General features: G+C 44.6%; 7 non-coding genes across 7 annotated transcripts; 5 read left to right on the forward strand and 2 right to left on the reverse strand.

Annotated features, from left to right (window-relative positions):
* The first annotated feature begins 70 nt into the window (after nt 1-70).
* TRNAT-UGU (transfer RNA threonine (anticodon UGU)) lies at nt 71-142 on the forward strand. The gene has a single exon. It is a non-coding gene; the product is annotated as a tRNA-Thr (tRNA).
* Nucleotides 143-1,300: 1,158 nt separating this feature from the next.
* TRNAI-UAU (transfer RNA isoleucine (anticodon UAU)) lies at nt 1,301-1,394 on the reverse strand. The gene is made up of 2 exons: nt 1,358-1,394; nt 1,301-1,336 (listed from the first exon to the last, which is right to left on the reverse strand). It is a non-coding gene; the product is annotated as a tRNA-Ile (tRNA).
* A 292-nt stretch (nt 1,395-1,686) lies between these two features.
* Nucleotides 1,687-1,768, forward strand: TRNAS-GCU (transfer RNA serine (anticodon GCU)). Its single transcript has one exon. It is a non-coding gene; the product is annotated as a tRNA-Ser (tRNA).
* A 1,156-nt stretch (nt 1,769-2,924) lies between these two features.
* On the forward strand, nt 2,925-2,996 carry TRNAT-UGU (transfer RNA threonine (anticodon UGU)). Its single transcript has one exon. It is a non-coding gene; the product is annotated as a tRNA-Thr (tRNA).
* Nucleotides 2,997-15,831: 12,835 nt separating this feature from the next.
* On the forward strand, nt 15,832-15,913 carry TRNAS-GCU (transfer RNA serine (anticodon GCU)). Its single transcript has one exon. It is a non-coding gene; the product is annotated as a tRNA-Ser (tRNA).
* A 2,347-nt stretch (nt 15,914-18,260) lies between these two features.
* TRNAI-UAU (transfer RNA isoleucine (anticodon UAU)) lies at nt 18,261-18,355 on the reverse strand. Its single transcript has 2 exons — nt 18,318-18,355; nt 18,261-18,296 (listed from the first exon to the last, which is right to left on the reverse strand). It is a non-coding gene; the product is annotated as a tRNA-Ile (tRNA).
* A 292-nt stretch (nt 18,356-18,647) lies between these two features.
* Nucleotides 18,648-18,729, forward strand: TRNAS-GCU (transfer RNA serine (anticodon GCU)). The gene has a single exon. It is a non-coding gene; the product is annotated as a tRNA-Ser (tRNA).
* Nucleotides 18,730-18,807: the final 78 nt, after the last annotated feature.

Here is an 18,807-nt window from a genome sequence, read left to right on the forward strand (position 1 = left end):
TCTCAAAATCATAGATATCTTCATACCGCAGTAAGAATACATGAAGCGATTTACATACTGCAGGCAGGCTGGCCTTGTAGCTCAGTGGCAGAGCACAGGACTTGTAAACCAGGGGTCATGAGTTCAAGCCTCATCAGGGCCTTTTTATATGTGAGTTTCTGTATGTTGTTTCCAAGTCATTCTTTCTAGGAGTCACACCTTGTCTTAAGTTTGCTTATTGACAAGCTTCCCTTTCCTGCTTTCATCGTATCAAGAAGACTTCATGAAAACCATTGAACCATAAACTATCGCCTCACCCCTTCCGATCGCCTGACAAACGCCATTCTCACCCCGCCGGGCAAGCCCTGCCGGGCAAAGCCAAATAAGCCATGCATATTTGAAGTTCCTTTGAAAGTCAGAGCGAGGACTATGACCTCTGTTCCGACTGAGTCTGCATCCACAGAAAGGATGAAATAAGGATCTAGAAATTTCACCAAGGAGATGTGAACTTCATCCCCCTTAAAATACTTTTCCTCCCAGATGCCCCGGCTCTTAGTCAAATGAGGTTAATCTTCAAAACCCCACCCCCACTAACCATAAATATCCGACTCTCCTGCTGTCCATTCAAATGATACAAGGTATCTTGTACATAGAGAGAATGTGAGAAAAAGCAGAATCGCTTCATAGATTTGGTGACCTTGGATGGGTGGGCTGGATAAAGAAGTGAACCTGATTTCGGGAAAAGGAGTATCGTGATGGGGATGAGGAAAAGAGAACATGGACCACATTCACAAGTTAGAGAAATAAATATATTAGGTTGAATGGTTTTAAAAAGGTAACTTTGAGCATGAATTGTTTTTTTAAACTGCAAAGAATAAAAAAAATCAATGTGGGATTGGAGGCACAATCTGAGCAGAAAGCACCATAAGCTGCTATGGTGCAACTCTTATGTTGACTAGAAACATTAATATGATGACGCTCTTCTTTTGATATGTCTTTCATTTACATTTTATTGTTAGTAGCTGATACAGCACTGTTTGCAGCTCCTCAGTATATGGTTATCCCGTGACAACAATGTTTTCATCATATTTATTATTCTACAAATGTATTTTTAAATGCACTGATGTGGTGTTTGCATGCTATGCAAGACGGCACATCATGGAATGTTTATAAGGAGCATCGAATAGGATTGTGATATTTGCACCTGGAAGAGTCGGACACGCAGATCCTGAAAAGAAGTAAAAACTCTCTAGCAAGGGCCGTCTTTACCTTGAGTTTAATCTTTACTTTTAGTGAAATGGTTTATGAAAAACCAGTAAGCTGCTCCAGGTGAGGCTCGAACTCACAACCTCGGCATGCCTCAATGCACGTACTGCTGTATAAGTACCGCGCGCTAACCATAGTGCCACTGGAGCTCACTGTTCTCATATCTCCCCAGTTGATCCATCTAGAGCTGACCAAGGAGATACTGGCACTGCTCCCTTATTCACTGTGCAAGATCGACTCACATGCTAGCATGTTATCATGACTATTAAAAACTACAGTCCTAATGGAACAGATTTGATAATTCTGCTATATCATGTGCTCTGTCTATTGAACACCACATATATTTGCCAGTTCTGACACAGTCTAGGAGAAACTTATGATTATTTGTAATTAGCACATCGTAAGAATTTCCTAAGAAATGAAACATAGTCACCTAAGGCAGACGAGGTGGCCGAGTGGTTAAGGCGATGGACTGCTAATCCATTGTGCTCTGCACGTGTGGGTTCGAATCCCACCTTTGTCGGAACGCCATCATACACTCTTTTGAAGGTGGGCATGTCTCGTAGTACAATTACACTCTCTTTCAAGACACAGCCATAATCCACTAGAAGGGCCCAACTGACTATTCCATTTTGGCAATTATGTCAAATTAAGGGGTTTTGTGCTTAATTGAAATTAGATCTTTCATGAAGTGTCCAGAGGATTGCCTTTCCCTCACTCCTGGCCTTCTAACTAACCCTGGTCGTAGTGGGCGTAGTGGGGCTCCGCGGAGCTACGCGGAGTGGGCGAGAAGCTACGCCCACTCCCGCACTCCGCGTAGCCCCACTACGCACCTCCCTCCCGCTCTCCCCTACATACATTATTTAAGCAACTACCCTTAATAAAACAATTTTAAAGCACTTACCGTGTCCGGGGCTCGTCCGGGGCTCCCTCTTGGAATAGCGTCGTCCTGGATACCAATGCGCATGCGCGGGCGGCCGCGCATGCGCATTTCTCCCGAGAAATGCGCATGCGCGGGAGGCCGCGCATGCGCATTGGTATCCAGGAAGGGACGCTATTCCAAGAGGGAGCCCCGGAAGAGCCCCGGACATGGTAAGTGCTTTAAAAATTGTTTTATTAAGGTTAGTTGCTTAAATAATGTATGTAGGGGAGGGCGGGAGGGAGGCGGGTGGCGGCCGAATCGGCTACGCACACGGAGTGGGCGTAGTGTTGCCGGCTACGCTGTCTACGCAAAATGCGTAGAAGGCAACACTACGCCTACTCCGTGGGCGTAGCCGATTCGGACGCCCAGGGTTACTTCTAACCAGTTTGGATAGATAGACTGATAAGAAAGCAGCTCTTACTCCTAAAGTTTCAGCCATCTCAAGTGTATGACTGTTGACATATGTCTGCCCCACAGAGACAGATCACTTCTAATAAGTGAGTTCTCTATCTGTCACTGATTGTGGACATACTAACTAGAGCTATCAGTATGGTCATAAATGTGAATACTCTTATGTTCTCAAATCAAAATGGAGTTTTTCCTACTTCCAAGAAAAGTGTCTTAAGCATGCTCTTCAATTTGTGCACGCATGTAGACATTCAAATGCAACTGCATTTCCATACAGAGTCTCAAAATCATAGATATCTTCATACCGCAGTAAGAATACATGAAGCGATTTACATACTGCAGGCAGGCTGGCCTTGTAGCTCAGTGGCAGAGCACTGGTCTTGTAAACCAGGGGTCATGAGTTCAAGCCTCATCAGGGCCTTTTTTATATGTGAGTTTCTGTATGTTGTTTCCAAGTCATTCTTTCTAGGAGTCACACCTTGTCTTAAGTTTGCTTATTGACAAGCTTCCCTTTCCTGCTTTCATCGTATCAAGAAGACTTCATGAAAACCATTTAACCATAAACTATCGCCTCACCCCTTCCGATCGCCTGACGAACGCCTGACAAACGCCATTCTCACCCCGCCGGGCAAGCCCTGCCGGGCAAAGCCAAATAAGCCATGCATATTTGAAGTTCCTTTGAAAGTCAGAGCGAGGACTATGACCTCTGTTCCGACTGAGTCTGCATCCACAGAAAGGATGAAATAAGGATCTAGAAATTTCACCAAGGAGATGTGAACTTCATCCCCCTTAAAATACTTTTCCTCCCAGATGCCCCGGCTCTTAGTCAAATGAGGTTAATCTTCAAAACCCCACCCCCACTAACCATAAATATCCGACTCTCCTGCTGTCCATTCAAATGATACAAGGTATCTTGTACATATGTGGTAAATAAATAATTAAATACCGGATCTATTTTTCAGGATATACAATAACAGATAGCTCAATAAATAAGAGTCAAGATTCGAGGTAGCTGGAGTTTGCAGGTTTTAATACAGCATAAAGGACAGGAACAGGACAACCTGCACGGGAATAGGATGGCAGGGCCCGGCAGCTGCCGGGGCAGGATCTGGGATGAGCGCGCTAACTTTAATAACAGCGTATAACATATATATACTAAAACAATTGCATTGCAGTAAATACAGTAGGCGTAGCAGTGGGCGGAGTTTGTAGCAGTCGCAAAAGATAAGGCAGAAAGTAGGTGTAACAAGAGGCGTGTACAGGGCGTATACATAGACATGTGATGTAAACGTAACAGAATATGTCATAAATGGGGCGGAAACATGGAGGGGGCTACCTAAGGAGCCGGGACCTCTGACCTAGTGGTGCGCGCAAGCTGGCAATGACGTGTTACTAGGGAGAACTGGGGGCTATGACTTCTGCGCTAGAAGAGGAGACTAAAGTCTGGAGAGTCAGAGCGACATGTACCTAAACACTATCTAGTATCTGATGTTTAGAGAACATGTTGATAGAATCCAAAAGTTATCAGGGCAAAGGCTAACAGACTCTAAGACTGGTGCATGCTTTATTCTACATGTAGTGCGTGTTGAGGAATATTAAATGACCATTAATACAGTATTTCTCTTACATGGAGACGTAAAGGCTAGACGATGACTGAAACTATTGATGCGATTCAGTAGCTTAGGAATGCAGAGAAGGAGGGCTGGACTGATAACTAGAATCATAACATACTCTTGGCAGACTGGCAGACAGAGCCAGGCCGAGCCGGGCACTGTGAGGCAGGAAGTAAGTGAAGGGTCAGGGATGCAGGTGGGGGCTGTATCGCTCCTCAGCGAGGGTTCAGGAGACAGGAGCTGAATCTGGTGTCCAGGCCCTTTTGAGGCCTAGAAACGGGGACTTTTACTGAATTAACGTGCACACTGTGAAACGTGGCAACATAACTTTACATAGGCCTAATACTCGTAGCTTTCACGAGAACTGGAAACTGGCATACTAGAGTTGGACACGACTAGAATTGCGTCTTTAATCGATCATAAGGGAATACATATGCATATTAATCACGCACATATAACATAAGATGGGGAACACGTAGGGACACAGAACATGGCAAAATTTACTTTTCCACATTCCCTCCTTGTCACTACGTTTCCATCAGGAAACATCAATATTCATGATACCATCTATCATTTCATACAGTATCATTTGCTCGTCTCGAATTGTCTTGGAACGGGACTTAGGACGGGGACTTGGAATACAGGATGTAGCACAAATGCCGCAAATCGCAGGGCCACATTGTAAACAGAGACAGCAACTGAAAATGATCATTACTGCTATACCTAGGAATGACAATACTTTCCATCCCCAGGCAGAAATTATACTCCAGAGCCAACCGGACCAAGTCCAGGTGCCTGGATTCTGGTGTAACTGATGGGCAATTTTATGAAGTCTGGTTATAGCTGAATAAACAGACGGCGCGTTATTAGGAATGAAAATGCAGCAACTAGATCCGATGACTCTACATGCTCCTCCTCTATCGGCCAGTATGACGTCAAGAACGAGACGATTTTGGAGCACGACAAATCTCATAGCAGATTGCTCTTCGGTTAAGTTACCTAGAGCAGAAGTAGTCTCATTCACTACTGCTTCAAGGGTTCTGGTTAACCTACGGATTAGCTTACTATTCTGGACAGGGCCTATAAAGAAGAAGAATCCTTTATTGAAATCTTGATACTGTTCTAGAGCAGTTTCAGTTTGATCGACAATCGGGGACTCGATCTCCCTTCTATGTCTAATGTGTACTAGATGTGTGTTTCTATGATAATCGGATGGGGCTAGAAAAACTGGTGGCAGTAGGAAGGCAATGTAACAGGTTCCATCCCAATCGAGGGGCAGACGAACATATGCGGTCTGACCACAAACAAAATATGAATGACGTGAGGCTTTGAAAATAGATTTCCCACTGTCACTATACTTGACAATAGTAGTACAATCACTATGTCCTACATGTGCGGAACCATTCTTTCGGACACATAATTCGCCTTTGACTGGTAGTACTGAAATAGCAGGTAAGTCTGGAGTTGTATCAGACTGAACATTCAGGACCATAAAATTCGAAGAATAATTACCTAAATTATAAACTTCATTTTCTAGATCTAACCCGGTTCTATGGGTGAGACCTTGCTTGTCTGGAAAACATGTACTATTCAGAAGGGACATATCAGTTGAGGATGACGTTAACGTGGACCATGCTCCACACGAACCATTATGTGAAAACGGATAAGGAAAGAGTGGCAGAACTCCCTTCGGTGTCTGGAAAGGGGGGAGTCGACCACACACCCAACAATTAGTGGCATTGCTGGTCTGGTGTGAATAGTGCAGCATTCTGATAAACGTGTTATTTCTCATAGCAAGACGATAGGATAGCTCGTGAGGAGGCAGATCACTAAATGTGTGCTCTACTGTAGCATTAGAAGACTTATTTACATGAGAAATTGAAAAACATAAATGCAATGCATAACTTGTGCAGGTAACCATCAAACTCAAAAACATAAGAAAACATAGAATAACGATACATCTGATAGAGTTTTGACTAACTCTCTCACTATGGGGGTCTATCTCATACATGTCAGAAACCTGTCTAACCTCTTCACCCGAGGGGGACTTAGACAATTAAACTGGCTGACTTATTTTACTAGACCGGAGCTTCTGTTTATACTCCTGATGCGGAGTTTCCTCTAACAGGGGAGGTTTGGAATCAAAGTTTGTAGCGGGACAGTCCTTGAGAATAGGGCAGTTTTTAAAGTTCTGGCAGTCCTTAGAAATGGAACAGTCCAATGTTTTTATGCGACATCCATGGAATTTCTTGACGTGAGACAGGTGCACCCAGCCCTTGCGGCCTTCCAGCTTCACGGCCGTGCGGGTGGTCAGAAGGACAAGTTGAGGCTGTCTCCAGCGGGGCTCCAGCGGACTTGAACGATCAAAATTCCGGACAAGAACCAGATTTCCTGGAATGATTTCATGCGGTTTCACCTCGGTATTGTCTGGAAATGCGGCGGCAACCTGTGAACGACAAGAGTGTAGGGCAGACATCAAGGAAGCTAGGTAATCTGTCAGCATATTACTGGAAACATCTGTAATACTTCGGGGTCTAGGTGTACCCCACATGTTCGGGGGGCGGCCGAATACGACCTCATAAGGGGACAGACCTGATCTGGAATGTGCGACCATGCGCATATAGAATAGGGCGACTGGCAGAGCTACTAGCCAGTCTACACCTTTCTCTTTACAGACTTTGGCGATGCGGATTTTTAGAGTCTGATTATGTCTCTCTACGAGACCTGCTGCTTCAGGATGGCGTACACAATGAAACTTCCACTGGTACCCTAACAAAAGGGAAACATGCTTCATGAGTTCAGAGGAGAATGGCTGGCCGTTATCAGAATACACGACCCTAGGGAGTCCATAACGGGGGAAGAATTCACGAACCAACTGCTTGGCAGTGGTCGCTGCTGTGTAATCTGGAACTGGATATGCTTCTGTCCACCTGGACAAAGCGCATACAACTACAAGGACATACTTGAAACCTCGACATCGCTCCATCTGAATATAATCCATCTGGAGGACCTCAAAAGGGTGGTCAGGAGGCTGGAATCCCCCTTGTTCCACCGGGACACTTTTACCTGGATTGAACTGACAACATATCATACAGGTACGGACTTTCTGCTTGGCTGCAGCTCGTAAATGCTTGTTGAACCAAATGTTCTGGATACTGTCTAACATGGCTTTTTTCTCCTAAATGTGCAGGACTATGTGCGGTATTAATAATGACTTGAACCATTGAGTCGGGGAGAAACCATGTGGCTTTTCCCTTCGTCAACCATCCCTGATCTGTCTGGACCCCTCCTTGTTCGGACCATTTCTTGATTTCATCGGGAGTAGCATGTGACTGGATATCTATGACATCTTGAGTGGGGTCCTTAACTGTCATACATGTAGTCGGATCTGGAGTGTGTGTCAGTGTCATGTTAACTGGAATGTCTGGAGTCTGGGCTGTAAGCTTGGCTGTTCGGTCTGCTAGATCGTTACCTTGGGAAATGATGTCAGTGACTTTCGTATGTGCTTTGCACTTCATAATAGCGATAGCTGTCGGTAAATGTATTGCATCTAACAGAGCTTGAATGAGGAGACCATGCTGAATCTTGGTTCCATGAGAAGTCATAAAACCTCTTTCTTGCCAGAGCACTCCAAAGTCGTGTACGACTCCGAATGCATAACGTGAATCTGTGTAAATATTAACTTTCAGGTTCTTGGCACGTATGCAGGCTTGGGTCAGAGCGACTAGCTCTGCTGCTTGAGCGGACAGAGTATCAATACGGTGTGTCTCTATAACTTCAGTGTCAGTAGTCACTGCATACGCGGCTACTAGTTCTCCTGTACTTGTTCTCATACATGAACCATCCACATAAAGTGTCAGGTCGGGATCTGGTAATGGAATATCTGTCAGGTCTTGTCTTGGCTTCGTCATGGTGTTAACTACTTCCACACAGTCATGTGTGGCAGGGTTGGAAGTAACTGACGGTAACAGTGTAGCAGGATTTAGAATGTTGCAGCGTCTGATTTCTACGTGTGGCTGGAACAGTGTCAATTCATAACCTGTTAAACGTGCAATAGTCAAGTGCTGGGTCTGTGTTCGGTTTAAAAGAACTTCCACGGAGTGTGGAACTTGTACTGTCAGGGAATGCCCTAATACTATGGAATCACTTTGTCTGATAGCTAGTGCTGTGGCTGCAACTGACTTGAGGCACGCAGGCAGAGCCTGGGCCACTGGATCTAGTGTGCTTGAAAAATAAGCACAGGGCTTGTATTGTCCTGCTTGATCTTGTGTGAGAACAGATAATGCTGTACCTTCACATTCTGTGACAAAAAGTGTAAAAGGCCTACTGTAGTTCGGTGTTGCTAGAACAGGAGCTTGACATAAGGCTTTCTTTAATTCATTAAAAGCAAGTGTATGCTCAGATGTCCAAGGGAGGACAGTTGATACGGCTGCCTCCTGTGTCGTTAACTGTATCAGTGGCTTGGCTAGGAATGCATACTGAGGAATCCATTGTCGGCAATAAGAAGTGAGGCCGATAAAAGCTCGTACCTCCTTCTGGGTCTTGGGCTGAGGAAGACTCGCTATTAACTGGATACGGTCAGGTGTCAACTGCCTACCCCTCTTGGACAGTAAGTGGCCTAAATAGATCACTTGCTCGACACAGAATTGAAGCTTCGAAGGGGACACCTTGTGCCCCATCTCGGCTAAGAAATACAGAACTGTAAGTGACGCACGCTCGCAGTCACGTTCAGAACGGGCTGTGATCAGTAGATCATCAACATACTGGAGCAGGGCAGTGTCAGTTGGCATGTGAATATTGTCTAGTTGTCTTTTAAGTGCTTGACTGTAAATGCTAGGACTTTCTGTGAAACCTTGAGGAGCTCGTGTAAATTTATAGCTCCTTCCATTTAAACAGAATCCGAAAAGGAACTGGCTGTCTGGATGAATGGGAACACTGAAAAATGCGTTCTTGAGGTCTATGACTGTGAAAAACGTAGCCTCAGAATCAATGGCTGTCAATAAAGATGAAATATCTGGAACAACTGGGTACTGGGGAATGATACATTTATTAAGTTCTCGAAGGTCAATCACTAATCGATATACTGGAGGTGCATTTGGATCAGTACGTTTCATGACTGGAATGATAGGAGAATTACATACATTGGAGTCAGTTTCTACAACCACTCCTTGAGCAATGAGCTCGTCAATAATTTTGGATAAGGCTGCTACAGCCTCAGGTGGCAATCTGTACTGTCTGATTCGTGGTAACACTACACCTGGTTTCAGAGTCACACGATGGGGTGTGATTTGCATAAAACCAACATCAGTTGGACCTTGTGCCCATAGATGCTGCGGGACATTCAGTAATCTTGGATCAAAATCACGTAATACATAGTGACCCTTAAAGTCACGTAAAAACAAACGTATTCCTTCTGGAGAGCAGCAAATAACTGCACCTAATTCTTTCAGTGTCTTAATGCCTAACAAATTTTCTGGACATGACTTCGTAAGTAGTAAATCAGTAGTACGGGACAATGGACCTACTTCTAGAGTAACTGGTTTGGAAATCTCGTTAACTATTGGCTTTCCTGAAAATCCAAGGGAAACATTTCTAGAGCCTGAGAGCGGATCCCCTGGAACCTCGGCATGACTGATGGTAGTCCTACTTGCCCCTGTATCAATCAGAAACTTTCTGTCTTTCCCTAATACTTGACTGTGAACATAGGGACCCTCTTGATCTACAGGTATCTCGATGAGAGGCAAGCCTACCTCCCTCTCTAGGCTGTTTCATGAATACTGCTGGTATTCTGGATACTCGGACTGTGCATACTGGTACATCTGCTGTGTAACATGCTGTGTTGCAGCTATAGGCTGCGGTACTGTAACTGTCTGTTGTGCATTCTGTGGTGTCTGAGAAGTCTGTGAAACTTGTTCTTGTCTAGGCGGACGTGGTCTTTCTTTAGTCTTACCGGTAGCTATGTTGTGTTTCAGAACTGCACACTCGTTTATAAAATGACCTGGCTGTTTACAGTAATTGCAGGTCCCTTTAACTGGAACTGCAGGATGACTGGCTTGATTCATACCCCTCTTCTGACTGTCTTGAGGAACAGATTGTGCAACTAATACTTTCATTTTCGTGTCTTTCATACGTTTCCTTTCATGATCTTGCTCTTCTCTGATTCTATTCTGGTGATACTGGAGCATCTGAAGCATTTGGGACGGAGTATTAGCTTGCCATGTACTTTCGACTTTCAAAACTCGATTTTTAACTTGTGGACTTGAATTCTCGACTAGTTTAGTAACAAAAAGATGAGGGTATGACTCACTACTCGTCTTCAATCCACTGTTGATGATAAAACATTTCTCGAATCTAGAATAAAAATCACTAGTATCTTCGTCTGGTTTCTGTTTACAGGCTGAGATTGCATCCCAGTCTTCCTTTTTCGTGGCTAGTAACCTTGGCAAAACTTGTATTAACAGCTCGGGCAATTCTTTACGTTTGTCTCCTAGACCGGTACCTGGTACTCGTATATTATCTTCAGCTTCCAGAGCTGCCCAATCTATCTTTTTCTCTCCCACCTCCCATTCTTTTTCTTTGAGTTTTTCATATATGCCCGCAGGCAACAGGACCTTTAACATTTTAATGATATCTGGATACGTGTATTCTCCCATACGGAGCATGTCTTTTAATTCACGGTGGAACCCTGCTGGATCTTTATCGTGACAGGGAATTAACTTTTTCATCTCTAAGAGTTCCATCTTTGTAATCGGGGTGTAAACAAATACTCGTTGCATTTCACCACCCTGTGTCCTAACTGGGTGTACTTCTCGTAACGGATGCTGTCTGTCTATGTAAAACGGTTTATTTTCGGGGGGTGAGACATGAACAAAATGCGGGTTCAGAAACGTTCTATATTTGTGGCGCTGTTCTAGAATGACACTAATTAAATCGGTACCTAGACCTTTCCATCTATACTGGAGTAACTCGTTCAGAACATCATGTAACGGACCTGGATCAGAATGCTGACCCTCATACAGTGTAATGAGGTGCTGGATCATATACATACCCACCAGTCGCTGCTCGGCTGGGGGCAGTTTCAGAAACATTTGTGCCACTATTTCGTCTGGAAAAGTGGTAGAATCAGTAGCCCATCGGACTGCTGATCGGGCTAGTTCTTGTTCATGCATAGTACTGAGTTCACTATAACCGATTCGTGATTTCAGAATGTGATCGGTAGCTTGAAATACTTGTTCTAGAGAACACTGTTCTGGTGCTGGAAGAGGAACAGTTTTCTTGGAGTCTAGACGTGAATGTCGGTCGGAGAGTCTAGTTCTACCTACATACGCTATTCTGGAAGTATTCTCGTCGTCTACCTCTTCGGTAGGAGAGTCGTCTTCTTTCTCGCTTACTTGTGCTGCTTTGCGTTTGTCGTGTAACCTTATTATTTCCTTACAAATTTTCTTGTACATACTCTCTATACAACTGAGTGTCCTGTGTCTTCCCTCGGCTATATGATCACTCCATTTTGTCAGAACTCTCATTTCGGTCGGATCTTTAGTCGGATAATCTTGTTCCCTTATTAAACAATTAATTAGAAACTTTAATAGCATGAGCTGAATCTCAGCTTTCCTTTGAGACATGGCTTCGCCAATACTTTCTGGATCTGTTCCTGTACGGATGAAACGATATATTCTGTCTAGATCTTCTTTAATATTTGGTAGGGTGTCCAAATACTCGGTCACCCGTCTTTACACGTAATGAATATATAACCATACTATCATCACCTGGGACTGGGTCATAACGGCATTCGGTAAGAGCTCGCCTGATATCTGTAACGGACTGATGTTTGGGCGTACGCTGTAACGCACGTTCATGTAACTCGACTGATGTTACACGTTTGTGTGGCGGCGGGGTTCCCGGGGGTCCCCCTCCCGCGGCCCCTAAACTGGAATCGTCGACTGATGCTCTTCGTGCTGGCAGAGTGACCAGTGTAGCGGGTACTGGTACTGTAGGCTGGACCGGGGGTACCGTAACAGGTGCTGTAACAGGTGCCCCGGTGGCTGGAGGAACAGAAATTACATTATTTACAGGAGCTGGCGGAGCAGGATTTGCATATTCAGGGACTGTGTCGTCCAAATAGGACGAGAGAAAAATATCAGCTGTGGTCGGTTTGTGACGTAGCTTGGTCGGAACTAATGGTGGCGGAAAATTACTGGATGCCTCCGGGGTTGCTTTTAGCAAGCCCTCGGCAAGAAGAGGGTACATACCCTTAATAAGGGCATTCCTCTGTCTGTCTGACTGTTCGGTTTTAACTCGTTCACCTATTTCGATTAATTCCCTTTCTTGGGCTCTTTCTGAGGATTCTCTACTTAATTCTGACTTTCTGATTTCTTTTTCGGTTCTTTTATGAGATTCTTTGCGCCATAACTCGATGGCATCTTTCTGTGACTGTCTGGCTTTCTTTTTCCATAATGCTTCTTCTACTCGCATGATGCACCCGGCATCCCACGTACCTGATACGGGCCATCTATACTTTTCTTCTAATTCCTTGGTGTACTCCACCCATAACTCTAGATATAATATGGCACTTATGCCATGCTTTTGATACATAAAATGGCCTGGACTGTCCCTAGGCGGGACAGGAACTGCTTCCTCGAGCAGACATTTTCTGGTTCTTAACTGACGTAACTTGGAAAACAGAGGCATGACTATACTGAGACCTAGTCACAATACAATACACAATAAACACAATAATGACTGAGAGAAACAACTCATTCATACCACGACATTGAAAACACATTGAAATGACACTTTAAAATAACAGTTCGGACAGAAACATTACCTGGAATACTGAGAACAGAAATACATGAATTTCTCGAGAACAGAACTTACTAGAATTACTAGATGCACTGCTGAAACAGTACGAAACATACCGGTCTCATAAAGAGACACGTCAGGACCCGCATCCACCTAGGTGGACACTTCGTGTTGGATTTGCGTACCCAAACCCACGGACCAGAGACAAATTAATTGACCCTGTCTAGATACTACCCCAGCAACGGTACTCACCGGGCAGCAAGAACGGAAGGCCTCGGACTGGACTGGACTGCTACGACGACGGACTACGAACTTCGGACTTCAGTTACGGGTGGGCCTCCGGATACCTCGGACCTTGGACTCTCGGCTTGGGCTCTGGTCGGGACTCACCGCGTTCCTCCACCGCCTCGTCTGGATGCTGGACCGCAACCTCCGTCTCCTCCGTGGGCCTGAGGGATACTTGAAGCAGAAATATCTGCACGTGCACGGTATGGTTCCGTCACGGCTGCAGAGGTTCAGGGGGCTGGCGTGGCTTCGCCGGCGCGTGGGGAAAGGGCAAGTCCCTGTTCAGGCGCCATTATGTGGTAAATAAATATTTAAATACCGGATCTATTTTTCAGGATATACAATAACAGATAGCTCAATAAATAAGAGTCAAGATTCGAGGTAGCTGGAGTTTGCAGGTTTTAATACAGCATAAAGGACAGGAACAGGACAACCTGCACGGGAATAGGATGGCAGGGCCCGGCAGCTGCCGGGGCAGGATCTGGGATGAGCGCGCTAACTTTAATAACAGCGTATAACATATATATACTAAAACAATTGCATTGCAGTAAATACAGTAGGCGTAGCAGTGGGCGGAGTTTGTAGCAGTCGCGAAAGATAAGGCAGAAAGTAGGTGTAACAAGAGGCGTGTACAGGGCGTATACATAGACATGTGATGTAAACGTAACAGAATATGTCATAAATGGGGCGGAAACATGGAGGGGGCTACCTAAGGAGCCGGGACCTCTGACCTAGTGGTGCGCGCAAGCTGGCAATGACGTGTTACTAGGGAGAACTGGGGGCTATGACTTCTGCGCTAGAAGAGGAGACTAAAGTCTGGAGAGTCAGAGCGACATGTACCTAAACACTATCTAGTATCTGATGTTTAGAGAACATGTTGATAGAATCCAAAAGTTATCAGGGCAAAGGCTAACAGACTCTAAGACTGGTGCATGCATTATTCTACATGTAGTGCGTGTTGAGGAATATTAAATGACCATTAATACAGTATTTCTCTTACATGGAGACGTAAAGGCTAGACGATGACTGAAACTATTGATGCGATTCAGTAGCTTAGGAATGCAGAGAAGGAGGGCTGGACTGATAACTAGAATCATAACATACTCTTGGCAGACTGGCAGACAGAGCCAGGCCGAGCCGGGCACTGTGAGGCAGGAAGTAAGTGAAGGGTCAGGGATGCAGGTGGGGGCTGTATCGCTCCTCAGCGAGGGTTCAGGAGACAGGAGCTGAATCTGGTGTCCAGGCCCTTTTGAGGCCTAGAAACGGGGACTTTTACTGAATTAACGTGCACACTGTGAAACGTGGCAACATAACTTTACATAGGCCTAATACTCGTAGCTTTCACGAGAACTGGAAACTGGCATACTAGAGTTGGACACGACTAGAATTGCGTCTTTAATCGATCATAAGGGAATACATATGCATATTAATCATGCACATATAACATAAGATGGGGAACACGTAGGGACACAGAACATGGCAAAATTTACTTTTCCACACATAGAGAGAATGTGAGAAAAAGCAGAATCGCTTCATAGATTTGGTGACCTTGGATGGGTGGGCTGGATAAAGAAGTGAACCTGATTTCGGGAAAAGGAGTATCGTGATGGGGATGAGGAAAAGAGAACAAGGACCACATTCACAAGTTAGAGAAATAAATATATTAGGTTGAATGGTTTTAAAAAGGTAACTTTGAGCATGAATTGTTTTTTTAAACTGCAAAGAATAAAAAAAATCAATGTGGGATTGGAGGCACAATCTGAGCAGAAAGCACCATAAGCTGCTATGGTGCAACTCTTATGTTGACTAGAAACATTGATATGATGACGCTCTTCTTTTGATATGTCTTTCATTTACATGTTATTGTTAGTAGCTGATACAGCACTGTTTGCAGCTCCTCAGTATATGGTTATCCCGTGACAACAATGTTTTCATCATATTTATTATTCTACAAATGTATTTTTAAATGCACTGATGTGGTGTTTGCATGCTATGCAAGACGGCACATCATGGAATGTTTATAAGGAGCATCGAATAGGATTGTGATATTTGCACCTGGAAGAGTCGGACACGCAGATCCTGAAAAGAAGTAAAAACTCTCTAGCAAGGGCCGTCTTTACCCTGAGTTTAATCTTTACTTTTAGTGAAATGGTTTATGAAAAACCAGTAAGCTGCTCCAGGTGAGGCTCGAACTCACAACCTCGGCATGCCTCAATGCAAGTACTGCTGTATAAGTACCGGGCGCTAACCTATAGCGCCACTGGAGCTCACTGTTCTCATATCTCCCCAGTTGAGCCATCTAGAGCTGACCAAGGAGATACTGGCACTGCTCCCTTATTCACTGTGCAAGATCGACTCACATGCTAGCATGTTATCATGACTATTAAAAACTACAGTCCTAATGGAACAGATTTGATAATTCTGCTATATCATGTGCTCTGTCTATTGAACACCACATATATTTGCCAGTTCTGACACAGTCTAGGAGAAACTTATGATTATTTGTAATTAGCACATCGTAAGAATTTCCTAAAAAATGCAACATAGTCACCTAAGGCAGACGAGGTGGCCGAGTGGTTAAGGCGATGGACTGCTAATCCATTGTGCTCTGCACGCGTGGGTTCGAATCCCACCTTCGTCGGAACGCCATCAGACACTCTTTTGAAGGTGGGCATGTCTCGTAGTACAATTACACTCTCTTTCAAGACACAGCCATAATCCACTAGAAGGGCCCAACTGACTATTCCATTTTGGCAATTATGTCAAATTAAGGGGTTTTGTGCTTAATTGAAATTAGATCTTTCATGAAGTGTCCAGAGGATTGCCTTTCCCTCACTCCTGGCCTTCTAACTAACCCTGGTCGTAGTGGGCGTAGTGGGGCTCCGCGGAGCTACGCGGAGTGGGCGAGAAGCTACGCCCACTCCCGCACTCCGCGTAGCCCCACTACGCACCTCCCTCCCGCTCTCCCCTACATACATTATTTAAGCAACTACCCTTAATAAAACAATTTTAAAGCACTTACCGTGTCCGGGGCTCGTCCGGGGCTCCCTCTTGGAATAGCGTCGTCCTGGATACCAATGCGCATGCGCGGGCGGCCGCGCATGCGCATTTCTCCCGAGAAATGCCCATGCGCGGGAGGCCGGGCATGCGCATTGGTATCCAGGAAGGGACGCTATTCCAAGAGGGAGCCCCGGAAGAGCCCCGGACATGGTAAGTGCTTTAAAAATTGTTTTATTAAGGTTAGTTGCTTAAATAATGTATGTAGGGGAGGGCGGGAGGGAGGCAGGTGGCGGCCGAATCGGCTACGCTCACGGAGTGGGCGTAGTGTTGCCGGCTACGCTGTCTACGCAAAATGCGTAGAAGGCAACACTACGCCTACTCCGTGGGCGTAGCCGATTCGGACGCCCAGGGTTACTTCTAACCAGTTTGGATAGATAGACTGATAAGAAAGCAGCTCTTACTCCTAAAGTTTCAGCCATCTCAAGTGTATGACTGTTGACATATGTCTGCCCCACAGAGACAGATCACTTCTAATAAGTGAGTTCTCTATCTGTCACTGATTGTGGACATACTAACTAGAGCTATCAGTATGGTCATAAATGTGAATACTCTTATGTTCTCAAATCAAAATGGAGTTTTTCCTACTTCCAAGAAAAGTGTCTTAAGCATGCTCTTCAATTTGTGCACGCATGTAGACATTCAAATGCAACTGCATTTCCATACAGAGTCTCAAAATCATAGATATCTTCATACCGCAGTAAGAATACATGAAGCGATTTACATACTGCAGGCAGGCTGGCCAGGGGTCATGAGTTCAAGCCTCATCAGGGCCTTTTTATATGTGAGTTTCTGTATGTTGTTTCCAAGTCATTCTTTCTAGGAGTCACACCTTGTCTTAAGTTTGCTTATTGACAAGCTTCCCTTTCCTGCTTTCATCGTATCAAGAAGACTTCATGAAAACCATTGAACCATAAACTATCGCCTCACCCCTTCCGATCGCCTGACGAACGCCTGACAAACGCCATTCCCACCCCGCCGGGCAAAGCCAAATAAGCCATGCATATTTGAAGTTCCTTTGAAAGTCAGAGCGAGGACTATGACCTCTGTTCCGACTGAGTCTGCATCCACAGAAAGGATGAAATAAGGATCTAGAAATTTCACCAAGGAGATGTGAACTTCATCCCCCTTAAAATACTTTTCCTCCCAGATGCCCCGGCTCTTAGTCAAATGAGGTTAATCTTCAAAACCCCACCCCCACTAACCATAAATATCCGACTCTCCTGCTGTCCATTCAAATGATACAAGGTATCTTGTACATAGAGAGAATGTGAGAAAAAGCAGAATCGCTTCATAGATTTGGTGACCTTGGATGGGTGGGCTGGATAAAGAAGTGAACCTGATTTCGGGAAAAGGAGTATCGTGATGGGGATGAGGAAAAGAGAACATGGACCACATTCACAAGTTAGAGAAATAAATATATTAGGTTGAATGGTTTTAAAAAGGTAACTTTGAGCATGAATTGTTTTTTTAAACTGCAAAGAATAAAAAAAATCAATGTGGGATTGGAGGCACAATCTGAGCAGAAAGCACCATAAGCTGCTATGGTGCAACTCTTATGTTGACTAGAAACATTAATATGATGACGCTCTTCTTTTGATATGTCTTTCATTTACATGTTATTGTTAGTAGCTGATACAGCACTGTTTGCAGCTCCTCAGTATATGGTTATCCCGTGACAACAATGTTTTCATCATATTTATTATTCTACAAATGTATTTTTAAATGCACTGATGTGGTGTTTGCATGCTATGCAAGACGGCACATCATGGAATGTTTATAAGGAGCATCGAATAGGATTGTGATATTTGCACCTGGAAGAGTCGGACACGCAGATCCTGAAAAGAAGTAAAAACTCTCTAGCAAGGGCCGTCTTTACCCTGAGTTTAATCTTTACTTTTAGTGAAATGGTTTATGAAAAACAAGTAAGCTGCTCCAGGTGAGGCTCGAACTCACAACCTCGGCATGCCTCAATGCAAGTACTGCTGTATAAGTACCGCGCGCTAACCGATAGCGCCACTGGAGCTCACTGTTCACATATCTCCCCAGTTGAGCCATCTAGAGCTGACCAAGGAGATACTGGCACTGCTCCCTTATTCACTGTGCAAGATCGACTCACATGCTAGCATGTTATCATGACTATTAAAAACTACAGTCCTAATGGAACAGATTTGATAATTCTGCTATATCATGTGCTCTGTCTATTGAACACCACATATATTTGCCAGTTCTGACACAGTCTAGGAGAAACTTATGATTATTTGTAATTAGCACATCGTAAGAATTTCCTAAAAAATGAAACATAGTCACCTAAGGCAGACGAGGTGGCCGAGTGGTTAAGGCGATGGACTGCTAATCCATTGTGCTCTGCACGCGTGGGTTCGAATCCCACCTTCGTCTGAATGCCATCAGACACTCTTTTGAAGGTGGGCATGTCTCGTAGTACAATTACACTCTCTTTCAAGACACAGCCATAAT

The sequence above is a fragment of the Lissotriton helveticus genome, chromosome 5_1 (assembly GCF_964261635.1).
Source record: "Lissotriton helveticus chromosome 5_1, aLisHel1.1, whole genome shotgun sequence".
NCBI classification, from domain to species: Eukaryota; Metazoa; Chordata; class Amphibia; order Caudata; family Salamandridae; genus Lissotriton; species Lissotriton helveticus.